The following is a 21,205-nucleotide window of genomic DNA, read 5'->3' as shown; positions in this document are numbered from 1 at the left end:
GTGCGCTCCATGGCACCTTGAAAAATGCCAAAAAGTGCATTTTTGAAAGAAATCGCAATTTACCACCAACTTGAAGTTGGTGGTAATTTGCAATTTCTTAAGGAGAAATCACACAAACTTGGGTGCTTGTTACATAGCATTTTAAGGAATCGCAATTTGCGATTCCTTAAATGCTTAGGCAAAATTGAGAATCGCAAAATTAGCGACTCCTTAATAATGCGATGCGAGAATGTCTCATACATCGCGTTTTGTGATTTTTTATTCACAAACGCTGTTTTTTTGCGAATTGCAGTGTTTGCGAATAAAAAATCATTTCATACATATGCCCCTTTATACATATGCTCCCTAGTCTCTTACAAAAGGAATCCTGTGATAACAGAGACTAAAAATGGAAATTTCTTATAGCATTGGTCCTTAATACAATACAATAAGGATTTATAAAGCGCGCAGCTACATCCAAAGAGGCGTCCTGGCACAATCGGCTTTAAGGTGCATTAATGATGATGTTGAATCACAACCGATGCCGGGTGCCTAATTATCAAACAAGTATGTCTTCAGCAGTTTACAGAAGACTGATTCAGAGGGCGTGAAGGAGAGGATTAAAGGCAAAGAGTTCCATAGTTTGGCGGTTAAGGCCTCTTCCTGCCTTACTGACCATCGGAACATGTATGCGTTTGTGTCCATTGGAGCGAAGTGCTCTCTCCTGATGGTAGGGAAGCAATCTTTTTCTCAGATATCCGGGACTTTTTGCTCACATGCTCCGTAGGCAAATGTAAGGGCTTTAAATTTAATGCGGCTGACATTAGACAGCCAATGAAGACTACGCAAGGGAGCCGTGACAGAGGCGCGAGCTGGTAACTTCAGAATCAGCCGGGCTGCCGCATTCTGACTGATCTGCAGGCGATGAAGCAGAAAGGATGGTAAACCCAAGTACAGGCTATTCGCATAATCTAGATTTGATGTTATCAGAGAGTGAATGACAGATTTACGGCTCTCCTCTGGGATCAAGTAGATCATCTTCCTGGCTGATTTCAGCATGCGAAAACAGCTGGCAGACACAGGTCTAACCTGAGGTTCAAAGGAGAGATTGAAGTCAAATTTAAGAAGAGAATGTTCTTAAAACACTGATGTTTAAAGGGATTTTTTTTTAAATTGTCTCCTACAAAGGAAACATTCTTATAACCGGGGTTCTTACCTTACAAAGAATTCAAGGAAAGGGACTATTTTAATTGTAAATGTTATTAGAATAGAGCGTTCTTATATCAGTGAAGACAAATGTTCTTTTAGCAGGGATTCTTGGAATGGATTACTAACGTACTTTGGATTGTTAGCCCTTTAGAAGAACAATGTACTACTGACATAGACTAATACAATGGACTGTTGTTATTATTAATATTATTACTAGTGCTTACCACAAAACATCACTGAGTGTTATGGAATGTTGTTAGAATAGGGGCCCTTGAAAGGGATTACGTTTATAACTTTTGCTTTTGAGAATAGGTTTCCTAAACATGTAGCTTGTAGAAGGGGCTGTCCTGATAGCAGGGTATCATAGAAACAAAATTCTCTGAAATATGGGCTCTTAAAACAGGGGCTTTTAAAATGGGAATGTTTTATAATGGTTCCTAGAAGGGAATGTCTTCTAGCAGCTCTTAGAATGGAATGTTCCTAGTTATAAGGAAAATGTTAGCATGAAAGGGGTTCTTATAAATATAATGATTTTGAATCATCACCTTTTAGATGTGATAAAGTCCACATTTGTAAAGCGCACAATCACCCGTAAGGGTCTCTAGGCGCTGGGGGCCATCAGGAAGATTAAGCAAGCTATTGCCCAGAGTCACATGGTGCTGGGCTATCCTGCCGCCGGAGCCGGGGATCGAACCGTGGTCCCCAGATTCCAGCGTCAGTCGCCCTGGCCGCGGCGCCACACCTCTTCCACAAGGGAATGTTCAGTCAACAGGCTCTTTAAACAAGCATTTACAATACAATTGTTTCGCTTTTGGAAAAGTTAGAGCTATTGGCATTGTAAATGACAAAATTTGTATTTATGTGTTGGTTTTGAAAACAGATAAATAATGGCATTGTCATTTACATTGCCATTAGCTTAAAGAAATGAAAAGAAATGGGCAACAAGAAAAAAACATGGCAGTAGGTCTGTCCTGCTTAATTTGTTACACAGCTTGCATTTTAAAATATCTTATGGTGTTCAGGCACCTGCTGCAGAGATCTTTGTGTGCCTAGTAAATCTCACGGACTAATAATAATGATAAAATAAATCTGGAGGTTATCGCTTTTTGTCTAGTCCTAGATTTGAATCAAAGGAGTATAGAAGGTTAATCTGTCCCCTGCAAAACACATCATGTAACATGCAGATGACAGGTTTTTATGTTATGTATATAGGTAAGTGGGTTAATGCTTCTAACACAGAGTTCCTTATATTACTTGCAGTTCATAAGTTTTAATCGGTCTACTATAGCACGGTGGGCTATGAAGGACATGTGAATCCTACACCTTGTAACCATCACAGTCTTATGCAACACATCTTGTATACTGATTTACACATGTACATGATTTATTGACAATGCATCATATATGTTATGAAAAGCTCTCTGGCACCCTGCACTAAGATGGGTAGCACTATAAAAGAAATAAAATAGTGGTATTTAAAATATTTATGTAAATATTGGGGCAGACCAACACATCTGACATTCTTACAGTGCATGGACATCTCTTATATACAGGAAATGAACAAAGCCAAAAGCATGTCACTCTTAAGTACAAGCTGTGTGCCTTTTGCATTTGTATCTAAGTGTGAGGGCCCAGACCAGGCTCAGCCAGGATCATATTGGAACAAAAGGAGACCTGATTGCCCCTTATCTTCTGACTTTATCTTTGGAACATATGGAGGTGAAAATAAAAAATCCACCCTCCCTGCATGTTGCTGCTAGGAATTAAAAGCAGACAATGTGCAGGCGTTGCTAAACTTCGCCCGGAGAGTGAAAATTACACCTGGGCAAGTACAGCATATTTCAGTGGGGCTCAACTTCTTGGTAGGGTGAACAGCATCTACCATAGAAGTCGAGTGACCAAAATGCCTGGGGCAGCAAAAGTGACATCACACACCCTTACACCTTGATGACATCACAGGAAGTGGCATCACATGATCTTTGAATGTAAATGTCCCCAGAAAGTGGTGTCACATCAACTTAACTGTAAAGCTATCTGAATACCTGACCACTTAAGTTCTGTAATAACTTCCTGATGAGTGTAACACAACACAGACACATTTTTAGAAAACCATTTTAGAAACCACCTTCTTAAGGTGCTTACATGATCTATGAAAGTGGTAGAATGTAATACTTACCCTGAATTGTAGTTTAGTTTTTAAATGGGATCAAATAGTGTATTAAAAAGCACAATTTTCACATGAATTTGCTAAAAAGCCACAGGCATTCAAAGGTGTCCCTAGCTAATGAAACCTAATGCTCTAGGGGAGCTCACTCCATTGTTTGCAATGTGTTATGGATGCCCCCTTACGTCAAAAATCACCTCCTTTGTGCATGGTAAGGATTTTGTCACTGGTGTCCCTCACATGCCATGGGTGACCCCATATGCCACAAATTACTTACAATATGCCAGTGTCATAATTTTGTAATTAACGTTATCATATACATTGGGTTACACTTATCTCAAATTACCTCTACTACATCAGGGCCATTATTTGGCTATGGTTACCTCCCCCCGACCCCCATTATGTCATGGCTTTCCTCCCTTATACGGAGAAGTATCTCCAATTAGCTGGTGAAAGCATTTTGCCATGGACAACCCCTATGTAGGGTGACCAGAAGTCCTGGCTTTCCCTGGACAGTCTTGGTTGTCTGAGGGCTGTCCCAGCGTCCCAACACTTTTCTTAATTTTCAATACATGTTCTGGCCCCGTTTGAGTCTGAAATAATGTATCTGTTTCTTTTGTGCAGTGCAGGTCAGCTGCATGAGTCCAGCAGAGAGGAGACTGATTGGGGAGGTGGGCCGGGGGGCTCAGAGTGGTAGCATTGTAAATGTGTGTGTGTGTGTGTATGTAAATATATACACACACACATATCTGTATACATATATGTATGTACATATGTATGTATGTAGGCACACATTTACAGGGCTACGCATAAATCAGGACAGGCCTTTGGTAAGACTAAAGGCTTTAGTCCTAGTTTTATTTCCAGCCTGTCCTGGTTTTTGCTTTTCAAAATCTGGGTACCCTACCCCTATGCCAACAATTTTCCTAAGTCTGCCAGCATTTTTCCATGCGTGACCGTCATGCCAAGAATTACCTACGGCATGTAATTAGCAGTATTCTCACAGGTGCCTGTCAGTCTAACAATTTTTTCCAGTATACCAGCAGCAGTATTTTACCATTGATGCCTCTATAAAGCCAATAATATACCTTCAATATGCCAGGGCCAATGGCGGACTAGCAAGCACAACACTACATACTCACTCACTTACACTCATTCTCTATCCTTCATTCATAACACTCATATTCACTCTCTCATACTTTTTGACTCACTGGCACTCACTCTTTTTGCCACTCATTCAAACCAACTGACACTCAATCTTAACTTATTCTCACTCACTACCTATGACTGACTCTTACTCACTACGTGCCTCTGACTCACTCATTAACACAATATGCTCACACACATACTCACAAACACCCAACACATTTTAAAACTCTTTTTACTTACATCTGCCACTGGATGTCTTGTTTTTAGCTCCTGGTGCTCCGTTCCGTTTTTGTATCACACCAATAGTGAACATTAAACTTTGATTCACTATTAGTGTAATAAACAAATGGGCAAAAATCAAGGTAAAGCACTGCGCTCAAAAAGGTAATCCACCTCTATCTACTTGCCACTGATTTTGCAGTGTCAGTGGTGACAGCTGCGACCCGTAAATGACTTGTTCCACGGCTTCTACCCTGTGAAAACAGTGGGTGGACACGTCTACCCGCGTACACCGCTGACTTATGGCAGCAGCAGAATGCGAAGGCGGGGAGGCAGTCACAGAATAGAAGGGAACCAAAAGGGTGCGAATCATACCGGCGGCACATGAACGGAATATCCACTGTACTCTAAATGCTAAACGTGCAACACATCCTGCAGAGAGCTACCGCTTTAAATGCTGCAAACAACTCGGTCGTCATCCAATCAGGAGCCGCTCCGTCTGTGTAGTCTTCCCTCACACCCCTATAGTTCCTTTCTCCCAATCACAGGGTTGCTGCACCAGTTTGGAGTGGGCAAGGAGCAGACCTGTGGCAGCACGGCTCAACGTTAGTAACTGATTCACCTTAGATAGTCTAACATCCCAATTCAGTTTGCTCCAAACTTCGGCATGGACAGTGTTTGTATTTTGCAATCGCAGGTGCGAGTTCCACGGCCAACGAGTCCCTTAGAATTCTCTGCAGAAACTAGGATTGGTCAGTAGGCCGCCAGTGCTCCAATCACAGAAAACCTTGCATCTTTTGAGCCCCTCCTACTGCCAGATTACGTCCTGCCATACAATTGGATGTTTTGCGAGCCGGAAATAACAAGTTTACCGAGCGACATTTTTTTTCGCTCCGGAGTCCCTGCTATGAATCTTGTTTCAGCCATGTGTTGTCGCAGCGAATGAAAATTTACCCCTAAGGCAATTTTGTATCTTTAGCAGCACTTTATAGTATGTTCCCAAGTATGCCTAGCCATACCCGCTTTCACTGATACTCGTACATTGAGGGGTCAGCAGGAGTGGCCTTACTGTTGAGCCAAGGGGAGGGGGGGCGGGTACGGACAGTGGGAGGGCGGGGCGGGAACGGACAGCCACAGAAGAGCAGCGAGGGCGCAGCACTCCACTTCGGCCAAAGGCTTTTCCAAAATGAGGAAAACATCACGGGACAAAAAAAAAAAAAAAGTACACGCCCACAGCCACATGACGTCAGAAGTGGGTGGAGAGGGAAACAAAATGCAGGAACGCCCACGAATCTGGTCCGGCCATGACGGACAGATCTCTGTTCCAATGGCTAGCCTCCATTTATGGAGCTAGCCAATGGAACAGAGGGCGGAGAGGGCGGATTCAAGTGTCCCTTATACTGAAGACTACAGATTTCTCTGGAGGTGGAGCTAAAAGCTCCGTGCTCCAGCGAAACCTAAAAAGGTGTTATTATAGAAGTGGCTTCTACAAAGGAACGTTCTTATAACAAGGAGATTATAGACAGTGGATGTTTTCATAACAGAGGTGCTTACAAGGGAATGTTTTAATGAAAGGGGTTCTTAAAAGGGCCATATTATTAAAACACAGATTCATGCATCAGAATATTCTGATATATTTGGGCTCTTAGAAGGGCACGTTCATGCAACACAGTTTTTCGGAAAAGGGCTTTTCCCGTAACATGGTCTCCTAGAAGATAATGTTCATGTCATGAGTTCCAAGAAGTGGAATGTTATTATAACAGGAGATTTTGAAGGAGGTGCTCCTTTAAACAGGATTTATTGGGGTGTTATAAAAGGATTTTTTTATAGGGAAAGTACTTAACAAATGAGCTCCTTAAGTGGGCAGTCCCTAAAACAGGAGTTCTTAGAAAGTTGTTTACAGATCATGGGCTCTGCCAGGAGCAATGTTTCTCTGGAAGGGGCCTTTAGAGAAGGATTGCTGCGGTATGCTCTGAGAGGGGAATTTTCTTAGAACTGGAGCGCTTTGGTTTTGGGGGTCTGGAGATTGGTGCTGTTTTTAGGTCTCAGCCAGACAGAGCATGTTATGTCTCAAAGAGACGTGTTGTGTTCTATCTGTGGGCTTACCATCTCCTACCATTGGTAAACATCAGTGTCACTCTCATTTTCCTTGATGCCAATCATCATGGCATGTGGGTGTCATGCCCTCTTCATGTGTTTGGCCCTCCCATAGCACATGGACCAAGTAGATGTCTCCTTACACTGCTCCGAGTTTATGATGCTAAGTTTTTCTTTTTAGGTCTCGCCTAGCGTATTGCGTAAGCAATCGCTATGCGAGAAATATAGAGAGGTGCTCCAGGAAAGCTTACCAAGAGGGCTTTTGAATGCGGTGTATGGACAGTGCATGTGCTCCGTGAGCGCGCTCGCCATTTGCTCCCCCGCCCCCCTATCACACTCAAAATGTCCTATTATTATGTAGCTCAAACAAATTGCGTTTATACCCTATATTTCAGGCACCCAAACATGCTTATTCCAAATCCTACTTCACATAACCCAGTCTCCTCTTACCGTGTATGCGTCCCTCGCAGCGTGTGCAGCCCTCGTGCCGATCCCTCGAGTAGGAGGACGATTGCCGGGAATCCGGCATTCTTAACCTTTCACTCATGGTCACGTGACTCCTGTGTCAATCCGTAAATCCTCAATGTTCATGTTTTGCAAAGAAATATTTACATAAAACCGATCTCCAGTTCACATAAGTTGATGCTGCGTCACTCAATATTTATGTGCCTGTATTATCCAGGCAAACTCCACCTTCATAATTTTAAATCAGACATCCGCGAAGTACCAAAAATTACCATATCGAAAGATAAACTCGTACATATGTGTAATTCCTAAATATGAAAATTATTACAATCATTCGAAATTCATCCTCTTTTTAAATTGCTGGAATGTGCTAGAGAAGTCTACCTCTTCACATATTTATAGTATTACGACGTATAAAAAGTGATGCCATCTTGGATCATAGTAAAATACTTCGACCAAGCACAGCACTTCTGGGCTGCTGCAGACGTTGCATTGGCTGCCGATCCGTAAACGGATTATGTTTAAAGCCCTCACGCTGGTGCACAAAGCTCTGTTTGGCTCAGGTGCGGGATATCTACAGAAGAGATTGGTGTTTTATCGTCCCGCCCGCTCTCTTCGCTCTGAATCCCTCTTTACTGTTGTGGTCCCACGGGTGAGGAAGGCTCGTACGGGGGGGGGCGTTCTTTTAGCCTTAAGGCCTCCCAGTTGTGGAACTCGCTCCCACTGGTACTTCGCAGCACTCCCAATTTGCTTCAATTTAGAAGGAATCTGAAAACTTGGCTTTTTAATCTTTCTGTTTAGGTGGATTTTCTTTTTCCTGCTTTTGGGATCTGTTCTCTGTGTTATGTTTTACACTGTAGCTGTTGTGGAAAGCGCCGGGACACTCTTTTAGAGTAGCCGTGCGCTATATAAACGCATTTTAACATAACATAACATAACAGGTCATAATAGCACTCACATCTCCAGTGTATATTATCTCAAGTAGTTGTGCGCGGTTATTTCCAAACCATTTTCCCATACTCACCAATACCAGCCAAGGTAGGACATTTATGTGTAGTGTAATATATCCATTTGAAAATCAATCAGTTGTACCTTGACCCCCATTATGATTTGTATTCTGAATTCGTGTAACCTTTATCTGATACCCAGGGTGTGGTTTCATCATATGAAAAAGACCAAATGAGCTTAAAGTGTAATTCACATTACTACCACATATCTGGTTATTCTTGAAGCTGTGGCTACAAGTTATTCATTGCAGATTCATAAACCAATCTAGTAATGTTACTAAAACAAAAAGTAATACAAAATACAGTCTTCAATGCAAGTTATATTCTACCTTCATTACGTTCAGATTCCACAATATACTCCAACTCCACCCTCCAATTCCAACTCCACCCTCCATTCCAACTCCACCCTCCAACTCCAACTCCACCCTCCTACTCCAACTCCACCCTCCTACTCCAGCTCCACCCTTCAACTTCACCCTCCAACTCCACCCTCCACCCTCCAACTCCACCTTCCATCTCCACCCTACAACTCCAACTCCACCCTCCAACTCCAACTCCACCCTCCAACTCCACCCTCCAACTCCACCCTCCAACTCCAACTCCACCCTCCAACTCCACCCTCTACCCTCCAACTCCACCCTCCAACTCCAACTCCACCCTCCAACTCCACCCTCCAACTCCACCCTCCAACTCCACCCTCCAACTCCAACTACACCCTCCAAATCCAACGCCGCCCTCCAACTCCACCCTCCAACTCCAACTCCACCCTCCAACTCCACCCTCCACCTCCACCCTCAAACTCCACCCTCCACCCTCCAACTCCACCCTCCAATTCCACACTCCAACTCCACCCTCTAATTCCACCCTCCAACTCCACCTCCACCCTCCAACTCCAACTCCACCCTCCAACTCCACCCTCCAACTCCACCCTCCAACTCCACCTCCACCCTCCAACTTCACCCTCCAACTCCACCCTCCAACTCCACCTCCACCCTCCAACTCCACCCTCCAACTCCACCTCCACCCTCCAACTCCAACTCCACCCTCCAACTCCACCCTCCAGCTAAAACTCCACCCTCCAACTCCACCCTCCAACTCCACCCTCCAACTCCACCCTCCAATTCCACCCTCCAACTCCACCTCCACCCTCCAACTCCACCCTCCAACTCCACCTCCACCCTCCAACTCCAACTCCACCCTCCAACTCCACCCTCCAGCTCCAACTCCACCCTCCAACTCCACCCTCCAATTCCACACTCCAACTCCACCCTCCAATTCCACCCTCCAACTCCACCTCCACCCTCCAACCCCAACCCCAACTCCACCCTCCAACTCCACCCTCCAACTTCACCCTCCAACTCCACCCTCCAACTCCACCTCCACCCTCCAACTTCACCCTCCAACTCCACCCTCCAACTCCACCCTCCAACTCCACCTCCACCCTCCAACTCCAACTCCACCCTCCAGCTCCAACTCCACCCTCCAACTCCACCCTCCAACTCTAACTCCACCCTCCAACTCCACCTTCCAACTCCACCCTCCAACTCCACCCTCCATCACTCAGGGGCACCACCACATCACTCGGGGACACCACCACATCACTCGAAGACACCACCCATCACTCGGGGACACCACCACATCACTCGGGGACACCACCACATCACTGGGGGACACCACCACATCACTCGGGGAAACCACCACATCACTCTGGGAAACCACCACATCTCTCTGGGAAACCACCACATCACTCTGGGACACCACAACATCACTCAGGATCACCACCACATCACTCAGGGGTACCACCACATCACTAAGGGGCACCACCACATCACTCAGGGGCACCACCACATCATCACTCAGCACCACAACAGCACTGTCCTTGCTTGCTACCAACAAGCATTGCCCTAGCCATTAGGACTCGCATTAGGAAAGTGTAAGCTATTGGCTTTGTGAATAACAATGCTATTCATTTATATGTTTTCAAAGCCAACACATATTTAAAAAAGTGTCATTTACAATACCAATATCTCACACTTTCCTAATGCAAGACCTATTGCCTTGCAAATGCTTGGTTTTCAAGCACTCCATAGAAGTACTTGTGCTTTCAGGCCGTCTTCCTTGTACACATACACAAATACCACCAAAATGCATGTCCCATAACATAAACAAATGCATCTCTTAAAAAGTTGTTAAAACACAAATAGCATTTTAAAAAAAATCACAATCCGATGGTATGGGAGCGGTCGCTCCGTGCCCCGTCTTGCCATAGCGGGAACACAAGTTAATGGTATTGGAGTGCTTCCTACCGCCCTCTCCCTCCGCTGCTTGCCCATCTCCCCATCCTCTCCTGCTTTCCTGCTTGACCTGTCCTCCCACTACCTCCCTCGTCGCTACTGCTTTCATTTATTTATTTCTTTATTTTCGGACTATCCGATGGTTTTGGAGTGCCTGTTCCATCCTCCATCTTGCCATAGTGCTAACACCAGACGATAGTATTGGAGCGCTTTACGGGCTCAGCAGGTACATTACACAACACATTAATTTTCGTATGCCGGGGAAGCATAAGTGATTTGCTCAGAATCACAAACTGTTCAGCCGACCCGAGATTCCAAACTGGCTCCCCAGTATTCCTGTTGGCAGCTCTGGCCGTTATGCCACATCAACCCTTCACTTCAAAGCTTCCTCAGCTGTTTCTCACTATCAGTCAATCAATCAATCAATCAGGGTTTTGTGGACACACTACTCACCAGGTCATGAGGTCCTTCCACATTTGCAATACCTCGTTAACACCGAACAAGCATTGGCAATAGATCTCAGCAATGCCCGAGATATTGGCCTTGTCAATGCGAATGTCTTTTAGCCATGTTGTCTAGCAGCACATCTGCTGCTAAGCATGGCTGAAAGTCGCTAAACAAGCATTGAAAATGCAATAGGTCTCGCAATAGAAGAGTTTCACATTTTTCGTTTTGCAAATGGATGAGTGGCGTTGCGTGGATGAGTGGCGTTGCGTGGATGAGTGGCGTTGCGTGGGTGAGTGGCGTTGCGTGGGTGAGTGGCGTTGCGTGGGTGAGTGGCGTTGCGTGGGTGAGTGGCGTTGCGTGTGTGGCGTTGCATGTGTGAGTGGCGTTGCATGTGTGAGTGGCGTTGCATGTGTGTGTGGCGTTGCGTGTGTGTGTGGCGTTGCGTGGGTGAGTGGCGTTGCGTGGCGTTGCATGTGTGAGTGGCGTTGCATGTGTGAGTGGCGTTGCATGTGTGAGTGGCGTTGCATGTGTGTGTGGCGTTGCGTGGGTGAGTGGCGTTGCGTGGGTGAGTGGCGTTGCGTGGGTGAGTGGCGTTGCGTGGGTGAGTGGCGTTGCGTGGGTGAGTGGCGTTGCGTGGGTGAATGGCGTTGCGTGGGTGAGTGGCGTTGCGTGGGTGAGTGGCGTTGCGTGGGTGAGTGGCGTTGCGTGTGTGAGTGGCGTTGCGTGTGTGAGTGGCGTTGCGTGTGTGAGTGGCGTTGCATGTGTGAGTGGCGTTGCGTGTGTGAGTGGCGTTGCGTGTGTGAGTGGCGTTGCGTGTGTGAGTGGCGTTGCGTGTGTGTGTGGCGTTGCGTGTGTGTGTGGCGTTGCGTGTGTGTGTGGCGTTGCGTGTGTGTGTGGCGTTGCGTGTGTGTGGCGTTGCGTGTGTGTGTGGCGTTGCGTGTGTGTGTGGCGTTGCGTGTGTGAGTGGCGTTGCGTGTGTGAGTGGCGTTGCGTGTGTGAGTGGCGTTGCGTGTGTGAGTGGCGTTGCGTGTGTGAGTGGCGTTGCGTGTGTGAGTGGCGTTGCGTGGCTGAGTGGCGTTGCGTGGCTGAGTGGCGTTGCGTGGCTGAGTGGCGTTGCGTGGCTGAGTGGCGTTGCGTGGCTGAGTGGCGTTGCGTGGGTGAGTGGCGTTGCGTGGGTGAGTGGCGTTGCGTGGGTGAGTGGCGTTGCGTGGGTGAGTGGCGTTGCGTGGGTGAGTGGCGTTGCGTGGTTGAGTGGCGTTGCGTGTGTGAGTGGCGTTGCATGTGTGAGTGGCGTTGCATGTGTGAGTGGCGTTGCGTGTGTGAGTGGCGTTGCATGTGTGAGTGGCGTTGCATGTGTGTGTGGCGTTGCGTGTGTGTGGCGTTGCGTGTGTGGCGTTGCGTGTGTGTGTGGCGTTGCGTGTGTGAGTGGCGTTGCGTGTGTGAGTGGCGTTGCGTGTGTGTGTGGCGTTGCGTGGGTGAGTGGCGTTGCGTGGGTGAGTGGCGTTGCGTGGGTGAGTGGCGTTGCGTGGGTGAGTGGCGTTGCGTGGGTGAGTGGCGTTGCGTGGGTGAGTGGCGTTGCGTGGCTGAGTGGCGTTGCGTGGGTGAGTGGCGTTGCGTGGGTGAGTGGCGTTGCGTGGTTGAGTGGCGTTGCGTGGTTGAGTGGCGTTGCATGTGTGAGTGGCGTTGCATGTGTGAGTGGCGTTGCGTGTGTGAGTGGCGTTGCATGTGTGAGTGGCGTTGCGTGTGTGTGTGGCGTTGCGTGTGTGTGTGGCGTTGCGTGTGTGTGTGGCGTTGCGTGTGTGTGTGGCGTTGCGTGTGTGTGTGGCGTTGCGTGTGTGTGTGGCGTTGCGTGTGTGAGTGGCGTTGCGTGTGTGAGTGGCGTTGCGTGTGTGAGTGGCGTTGCGTGTGTGAGTGGCGTTGCGTGTGTGAGTGGCATTGCGTGTGTGAGTGGCGTTGCGTGGCTGAGTGGCGTTGCGTGGCTGAGTGGCGTTGCGTGGCTGAGTGGCGTTGCGTGGCTGAGTGGCGTTGCGTGGGTGAGTGGCGTTGCGTGGGTGAGTGGCGTTGCGTGGGTGAGTGGCGTTGCGTGGGTGAGTGGCGTTGCGTGGGTGAGTGGCGTTGCGTGGGTGAGTGGCGTTGCGTGGGTGAGTGGCGTTGCGTGGTTGAGTGGCGTTGCGTGTGTGAGTGGCGTTGCATGTGTGAGTGGCGTTGCGTGTGTGAGTGGCGTTGCGTGTGTGAGTGGCGTTGCATGTGTGAGTGGCGTTGCATGTGTGTGTGGCGTTGCGTGTGTGTGGCGTTGCGTGTGTGGCGTTGCGTGTGTGTGTGGCGTTGCGTGTGTGGCGTTGCGTGTGTGTGTGGCGTTGCGTGTGTGTGTGGCGTTGCGTGTGTGAGTGGCGTTGCGTGTGTGAGTGGCGTTGCGTGTGTGAGTGGCGTTGCGTGTGTGAGTGGCGTTGCGTGTGTGAGTGGCGTTGCGTGGCTGAGTGGCGTTGCGTGGCTGAGTGGCGTTGCGTGGCTGAGTGGCGTTGCGTGGGTGAGTGGCGTTGCGTGGTTGAGTGGCATTGCGTGTGTGAGTGGCGTTGCGTGGTTGAGTGGCGTTGCATGTGTGAGTGGCGTTGCATGTGTGAGTGGCGTTGCATGTGTGAGTGGCGTTGCATGTGTGTGTGGCGTTGCATGTGTGTGTGGCGTTGCGTGTGTGTGTGGCGTTGCGTGTGTGGCGTTGCGTGTGTGTGGCGTTGCGTGTGTGTGTGGCGTTGCGTGTGTGAGTGGCGTTGCGTGTGTGAGTGGCGTTGCGTGTGTGAGTGGCGTTGCGTGGGTGAGTGGCGTTGCGTGGGTGAGTGGCGTTGCGTGGGTGAGTGGCGTTGCGTGGGTGAGTGGCGTTGCGTGGGTGAGTGAATGGTTAGCTGTTGCTTATGCGACGTATAGCACTTAATACTAAAGTAGGCAGACCTTCTTAGCCTTTGTGAGAATAATAGCAAAATAAAAATAAAAACCAGATCAAGTCAAGGACGCAAACGGCACCATGCTATTGTTTATTTACTCAGATGATTTGCATAAAAATGTAACTTGTGAGCACGTTTCTCTAACTCTCCAATAATCCCATTACAGCACTTTGTACAAATGAGATTGGGACTCATCCTTCCGAAGTCGAGAAAAATGTGCAACGCTGTGTTGTAGTTAATTTTTTTAATTAACAAAATGCAAATAATGTGGAGAGATTTCAAGTGATTCAGGAATGGGCGCCCTTGTAAAGAGAAAGTACGGCCGGCCTGGGCAGTGATAGGGGAGGAGGGAGGAGAAATGCGAGTCACGGCAGCAGCAGCCTTTGATGTGCCTGCCGGCCGGCCGTGAATAATTAGGGGGTGAGAAATGCGCTCGGAGGGCTGCCTTTGATGTGGTAATGCGAGGCAGGCAGGCAGGCGGCTGGTGGCATTGTGCACGCGCTTTTTAGGGCTTGCGCAAGCGCAATGACCTAAAAAGCACATGCACTTGAAGGAATCGCCAGTGGAATCGCCAGTGGTGGATAAACACTGGATAAGCCCCTATAGAGCTTCGCCAGCTATGCGCTGAAGCGCATCAGCAGGCGAGCCCTAAAAAAGCACTATGATGCTGCCAGCACTGGCCACGTCACAGCGCCTTTTTTGTGTTAGGAGGGGCAGGACAATAAACTCAACATGGGGGGTAAAGAGACTTGGCATCCTCTCAACAACCTGTGATTCTGAGCTTTCAGCCATACTGAACAGCAGATGTGCTGCTAGTCAGCATGGCTAAACGACATTCACATTGACAAGGCCAATAGCTCGGGCATTGCCGAAATCTATTGGCTTTGCCAATGCTTGTTGGTGTGAGGATTCGGTTTCATGGTCTCCATCGCGATGCTGGCGCAGGCCACCCCCTCTTTGTTGTCCCTCTTTGTTGCCCCCGTCTGTTGCTCTCTCGCTCTGTGTCCTTCGGCCCCCGTCCAGCCCCTCCCCCCTCGGCCCCATTCCTACAGTTCAAGAGGCTGTGAGATGGCGGGCTTTTTTGTGCCAGCTGCTGACAGACTCCCAGCCGTGGCGCACATGCCATCTGCTCCCTGGGGCCCCCGCCTCTCCCCACAATAGAAATCCACCTCATTGTTTCAGCACAGAGCAGGTCCCTCTGGGAGAGGGAGGGGTGGGGGGGATACGCCATTAATCTGAATAGTCTGTGGGTTGAAGAATAACCAGAATTTCAGATTAACGGTTTGCCAGGTTTGTCCTGCGTGCCGACCCGTACATTTTCCTGCGTGTTCAGAAGCCTTTCCTGCAAAGGGTGTTTTTTTTGCAGTCCTCTGTTACTAGTGCTGTACATAAGGCATACATGAGTGAATAGCATAGTATAAAATGTGTCGTCGCTGTCCAAGGGCTCAGTAGACAGAGACCGATCTATTTATATTTACACATAGCGAAAAAGAATCCACATTTCACACGTGCTCATTTGAAAATGGCCAGGACCTTTCACAGGCGGGCATTGCACAGTGCCAGCAGACCCAAATGCAAGCAGTGATCACGTGCCCCACCCTGTGCGATGGTGCAGAACTCCCCTCACACCCTTGGCCCTGGTGCCTCTGCACCTGTTGCACTATCTATGTCCCTCCATCCACCGACGCTGGGGCATTAAAATACATTCATACCTGGGGTGGGATGTACGTTGTTACAACGCATGCTTTTACCACGCATGCTTTTACAACGCAGGTTTTTCAACGCAAGTCGTTACAACGACTTGCGTTGGGGGGTGCTGGATAGTGAATAGTTTAATTTACTATTCCAACTCCAGTCCCCGTGGATAGTAGGGAAGGTGTTGGATAGTAAATTAAACTATTACCTATCCTAGAGCGCCCCCCAGCGCAATTCGTTGTAATGACTTGCATTGAAAAACCTGCGTTGTAAAGGCACTGCGTGGTAAAAGTTGCGTCGTAAAGGATGTTTTCCCCTGGGGTGTGGTGGGATCCACAGACCTGGACTCTGGTGCCACTGCACCTGCTTCTCTTATGCGAGTTATGCTCCTGTGGAGCAGTCATACTTACCTTCCGGGTTACAGGGGGGGCCTGTGCATCGAAGCTGGGTTCACCAGAGAAAGCTTTACTGAGGGATGTGCCTTATGCGACTGAGCCTCCTGCAGGGCTGAAGATTGCACAGCATCACCTACAACTGACCTGCAAGCTCTGAAGAGGGGAGACCCATAAGGAGTTTATATCACTTTACTACCTCGAGAAGCATGAGCCCAGTGAGAGGGAGCAGTCGTGCTCCTCGGGCCATAGTGAGCATGGACTAGCAACAGACTCTGAAGCTTCCCAGGTCCTTGTTTATTTATTTTATTTATTTATAAAGTTTTATATAGCGCTAGCTAGACCCGGGGGTATCAGAGCGCTTTACATACACAAGAAAAGAAGAAGTTGCATTACATCGTAGAGCATGAGGAATCATAAAATATATAAGCAAATACATCACACTTAAATATGCGTTGGGGGAGTGAAGAACGCAGGTGGTTGAATCAGTCAGATGACTCCCCCTCCTAGAAAAAGTCAGGGTGAGAGGGGAGACCAGGGCTTTAAGTGGGCCGGGTCACAAGGGGTCTGAGCACCCGCAGTTTTTTTCAGGGGGCCTCGAAACGGGGGCAACATCTCGTGGTATCATCAGGGCTTTAAGTAGAAGCTTTTTCAATATTATATGTAACAAGTCATAGTTGCAACTTATTTATCTTATGCAACTAATAACCATTGACAAAGGCAATAGTCCTGACTTGTTGTAGGTATGATGTTACTTGTTGTATCTTATATCTGGATGCAACGACAGAAACAGCAAAATACATGTTGGGCGGCACACTATGCTAAGCACAGATTTTGAACATAAGTGTTTTAAAGCCACGCCCCTAATTACACTGACCGCGCCCCTTTGAGAGACCCCCCAGTTTTTCATCCCACTTAAAGCCCTGGGGGTGACCATTAGTCTATTGATGTCTAGGTTGGTTGACTTGGTCAGGGAAGTATTGGTTGAGGAGCAGTAGTTTCAGGTCCTTTTTGAAGCAAGGGAATGAGGGGTTGCATCTGAGGTCAGTAGGGAGTGTGTTCCTAGGGGAGAGGTGTGGCGCCGCGGCCAGGGCGACTGACGCTGGAATCTGGGGATCAGGGTTCGATCCCCGGCTCCGGCGGCAGGCTAGCCCAGCACCATGTGACTCTGGGCAATAGCTCGCTTAATCTTCCCGACGGCCCCCAGCGCCTAGAGACCCTTACGGGTGATTGTGCGCTTTACGAATGTGGATTATTATTATTATTCCATATCCTCGGAACATTACCAGAGAAGGAACGGCACTGGGTCGCTTTTCTTTTCAGTTTCGGGGGGATGGGAAGAAGTGAGTTGGTGCTTCTCGGAGTTCTTGATTTTCCTCCTTTAATGGCAGGTTTCAGCTTTGCATTCTGGGTCTTGTAGTCCTGATATTATAATGGCGATGCCAGGACTATGTTATAAGATACCAGGCAGGCAACTAGAGCCAAATTGCGGGGGGGGGGGCTGAAAAAGATTTTGGAGGGGGTAATTCTTCCATCCGTCACCAGAGTGGCCGTAAGAAGGTGGGAACACACAACAAAAGCCTCCCTTACAAGTAAACAGTCTTTTAAAGACCTGTTAAGTACTCGGGTGCGGCTGCAATGAATGCTCGCCAGCCCAAAAAGCTGTGTCAGCCCGGGCTGACACACACGACGGGGGGGGGGGGCTGAAGCCCCGTGAGTCCAATGGGTGTTGCGCGCCTGTAAGATACTCACATGTGGACATGGCAAACGAGAGCTCTGCGTCAAGTGGCTTGGAAATGACCTGAGAATGACAAACGTCAATGCCTCCTTGGGAGCAGGGACACAGCTATCAATAGTGCAGACGCGGCAGTGGTACTTGAGTTCAAGGGCCTGCATTTTAAGACTTAACTAGCAACTAAGGAACATGGCCAGACTTTGAACTCAAAGCAGCCCCGGCAATTTCGGCGAACCAGCAAGGGCAGGGGGATTCTGGCGCGAGTGGGAAGCACTGCTGCTTTTGTTACAGGGGGCCAATATTGCAGTACCGCTGAAACCCATATCCGTTGCAAAACCGCCCCCACCCTACCAACCTCCCGGGGATATGCCCGATGCCTGGTATGGCGAGTCCAGCCCCGGTAAGTAAGTAATGTGCGTTACTTAAATTAGGCCCACTGCACCTTTGAAGCGCCACAGCTTGAGGGCCTCATCCCGACCTATGAGAAGTCCCAACCTTCATCTGTGTTCAGACTGCAAAGCACAGAGCTGCTGCTCCAGGCCGGTTCCCTGGTTCTGAAGCCTCTCGGTGCTCAACGTATATTGCGGTATTCCTCTGGGAGAAAAGCTCCCACTTCTGTTTTTTGGATACCCTGGTGTGTGCCTGTTTAGGCATCTTTCTTTAGAGACTATGGTGGTTTTCTATAGAGCCTGCCTGAAAACCCCCTGAGCGAATCTGGGCTGTATAACTGAACAGATATATAACATTTGGCGTTCAGTGCCCTCACCTGTAATGTGGGGCAACATAATGTTATCAGGATCCTTCCATTCCTGCCTAGTAACATCCAACACAAACTGCTGAATGGGCAGTTCCCCATTAGAAGGCTGCTGGAATTGCCTCAGGAGTGATTATCAGAGGTACCTGTCCTTTCCAGCGCAGGAATGTGCATATTATCCCTAATGTGAAGATGCAAATCTAACAACATCTCTTCAATGATGTAATTGCCCGTTAAGTCCACAGAAGATGGAGCCTCCTCAGATGTATCCTAACACCCTGTACAAAAAGCTGTCTCCGACGTCTTCTTTGGTGCAGGAACAGAAGTATCCTCTTTAAAATCTGCCAAAGTCTGAAGGACAGTTCTCTCAAACCTCTCCTCCTCACTAGCTTCTCTTCTGCGATTTGGAGAAGACCCAGACGAAATTGAAGAAGATGAAGGAGAAGTGTGCGTTCTTTTTGACGCATGTTTGCCCATCCTCCAAAGATGGAAGCAAGTTAGCTGCTGCCAAAAGATTTTCAAATTGCCAAAAATCACCAAAGTTGCTGAAATCACTCATGCCACAAGAAACGCTTACGTGAGCCTTGTATTTATATGTTAAAAAGGGTGTGCTGAACTCGGCGCTCAGACAAAAGTCCTTAACAGCCTTCCACGCATGCGTGAACACTAGCGAGTCTTCAGACAGTGGCAGCAAGCTCCCTCCACACACCACAGGATGAGGAAGGAGAAAATAAGAGCAATTTCCCCCTGTTCCTCACAACGATGAGGGAATAAACCAGTCGCTCTTCCAAGAGGCGGACCACCATCAGAAAACACTCTGCAGGGAATGCCTCTCCAGTGTTGAAGGTATGTAACCAGCCCCAGCAAGAAAAGGTAATAAAGCCCTAAAAGGAACAAGCCAGGCATGGACCTTCTCCATCCTTGCTCCAGCTATGCAAGAAAAAAACCCAGGAGGAAACAGGAGTGCCAGCCCCTTTCCTGGTACCCAGGCGGGGCGAGTTGGGCTAACTTTCAAGGTTACTCCTGCTTTGTTCCTATTGTAATGTGACATCACCTCATTTCTTATGACTGGGATGAGGATGAGGGGTGTATGGGTATTTGCAGGTTCCATGTGCGGCGTATGGACCCTCCCTATTCAGGAAATTTACAGGCTCTGTGTATTCAATCACCTATTGTGAAAACAGCGCCATATTTTCGTTCATCTTATCTACCTTGGTTACCAGAAGCGCATCTTCGACCAAGATAGCTGTTCATGTCACTTTTGTGTCTATGAAAAAGTTTTGGATCCCTATTCACTCGTTTCAGTTATGAACTAGACTATTCTTCTTGGTTTAGGGTGGCTCTAGCGTTTGTCACACGATGCCTAATCGTGTCTTGAACTTAAGTAGTCAATGCGTGGAGGCAGGATAACCTTTCACATAAACGTGCGCTCAAATTGACATAAAACAATAAAGTTTCTTCTCAAGGTATTGCGATTTCTTCCAACTGAAAAACTGAATACTTTACAACCCACAGGAATGAATGATCGTATTGAATATTCATGCTTCCTATAGACAGCATGATTTAAGGACTATTCCCCCCCTCTTCCAATTGACAACAGTACATACATTTTATTTCTCATTCATTTATCATTGAAATTTTCAAAGCGATGATATTGATGATTGAAAATGTATACATTGGTCTGCTTTTGACCATGCTATAGTAATTTGATCATAATTATCAATAGTTATGATATGTTTATATCTGAAAATTTAAATACTCGTATGAATTTTCAACACTTTCACTCTGATTATAATCATTATCGGATAACCCTGTGCTCATATTGTACTTCACGTACAGTATGTCTTTTATTTCCATTGAAGTCATCTCACTCAGATCACGTGACCGCGGAGTCTGTTTTGAACTAGGAGAAGTTTAATGTTCATATGATTTATTAACTCTGACAGTTCACAATATTCCTTATATTGCACATGCTTCCTTTCCGATTTCGAATGTTTTTTAGTAGCATTACATCTACATCACGCTTTACGCACAGTCTGTCCTTTATTTCTATTGAAGTCAGAATACTCATATCACGTGACCGCGGAGTTCGTCTCTAACCCACTCCATACTTTCACGCATTTGGCAACTGTAAACACTCTACGTGAACCTTCACGCCGACTCTCAGTAAGTTTTCCATTCATCCTGTCGCGCACGCTGTCTCTTCGCTTTTTTAATTAACAGCACTATTTTATGCACGTTGTTGTCCCTCGTAAACATCACGAAGCACCACTTGCTGTCCCACTGTATCGCGCACGCCGCCTCTTCATTTTTCTAATCAACAGCACCTCTAGATGCACATTTTTGTCCATCGTAAACATCACATAGCACCATTTGCTCGCATCCACCTTTACTATCATATCGATAACGTGTTATTTATAATTTTTAGAACACTAACCATCCCGTTCACCTTCTTTAACTAATGTTTACTTTAGGACCTTTAACACTCATCTGATATCTTTGCTTGTATCAATCAAACACTCTTGTAAATATAGTTGTAAATATCATGACCCCTGTTGTTTGCTAAGGTCCTGTATTGATTCATTTTTAGGCCCCTGACGAAGGGTCTCACCTATCGACCCGAAATGCATTGGGCGGAGGAGTAATGTTCAAAAAAGGATTGC

This window comes from Lissotriton helveticus, chromosome 9 (genome assembly GCF_964261635.1).
Source record: "Lissotriton helveticus chromosome 9, aLisHel1.1, whole genome shotgun sequence".
Lineage (NCBI taxonomy): Eukaryota > Metazoa > Chordata > Amphibia > Caudata > Salamandridae > Lissotriton > Lissotriton helveticus.
This window is presented reverse-complemented; position numbering follows the sequence as displayed.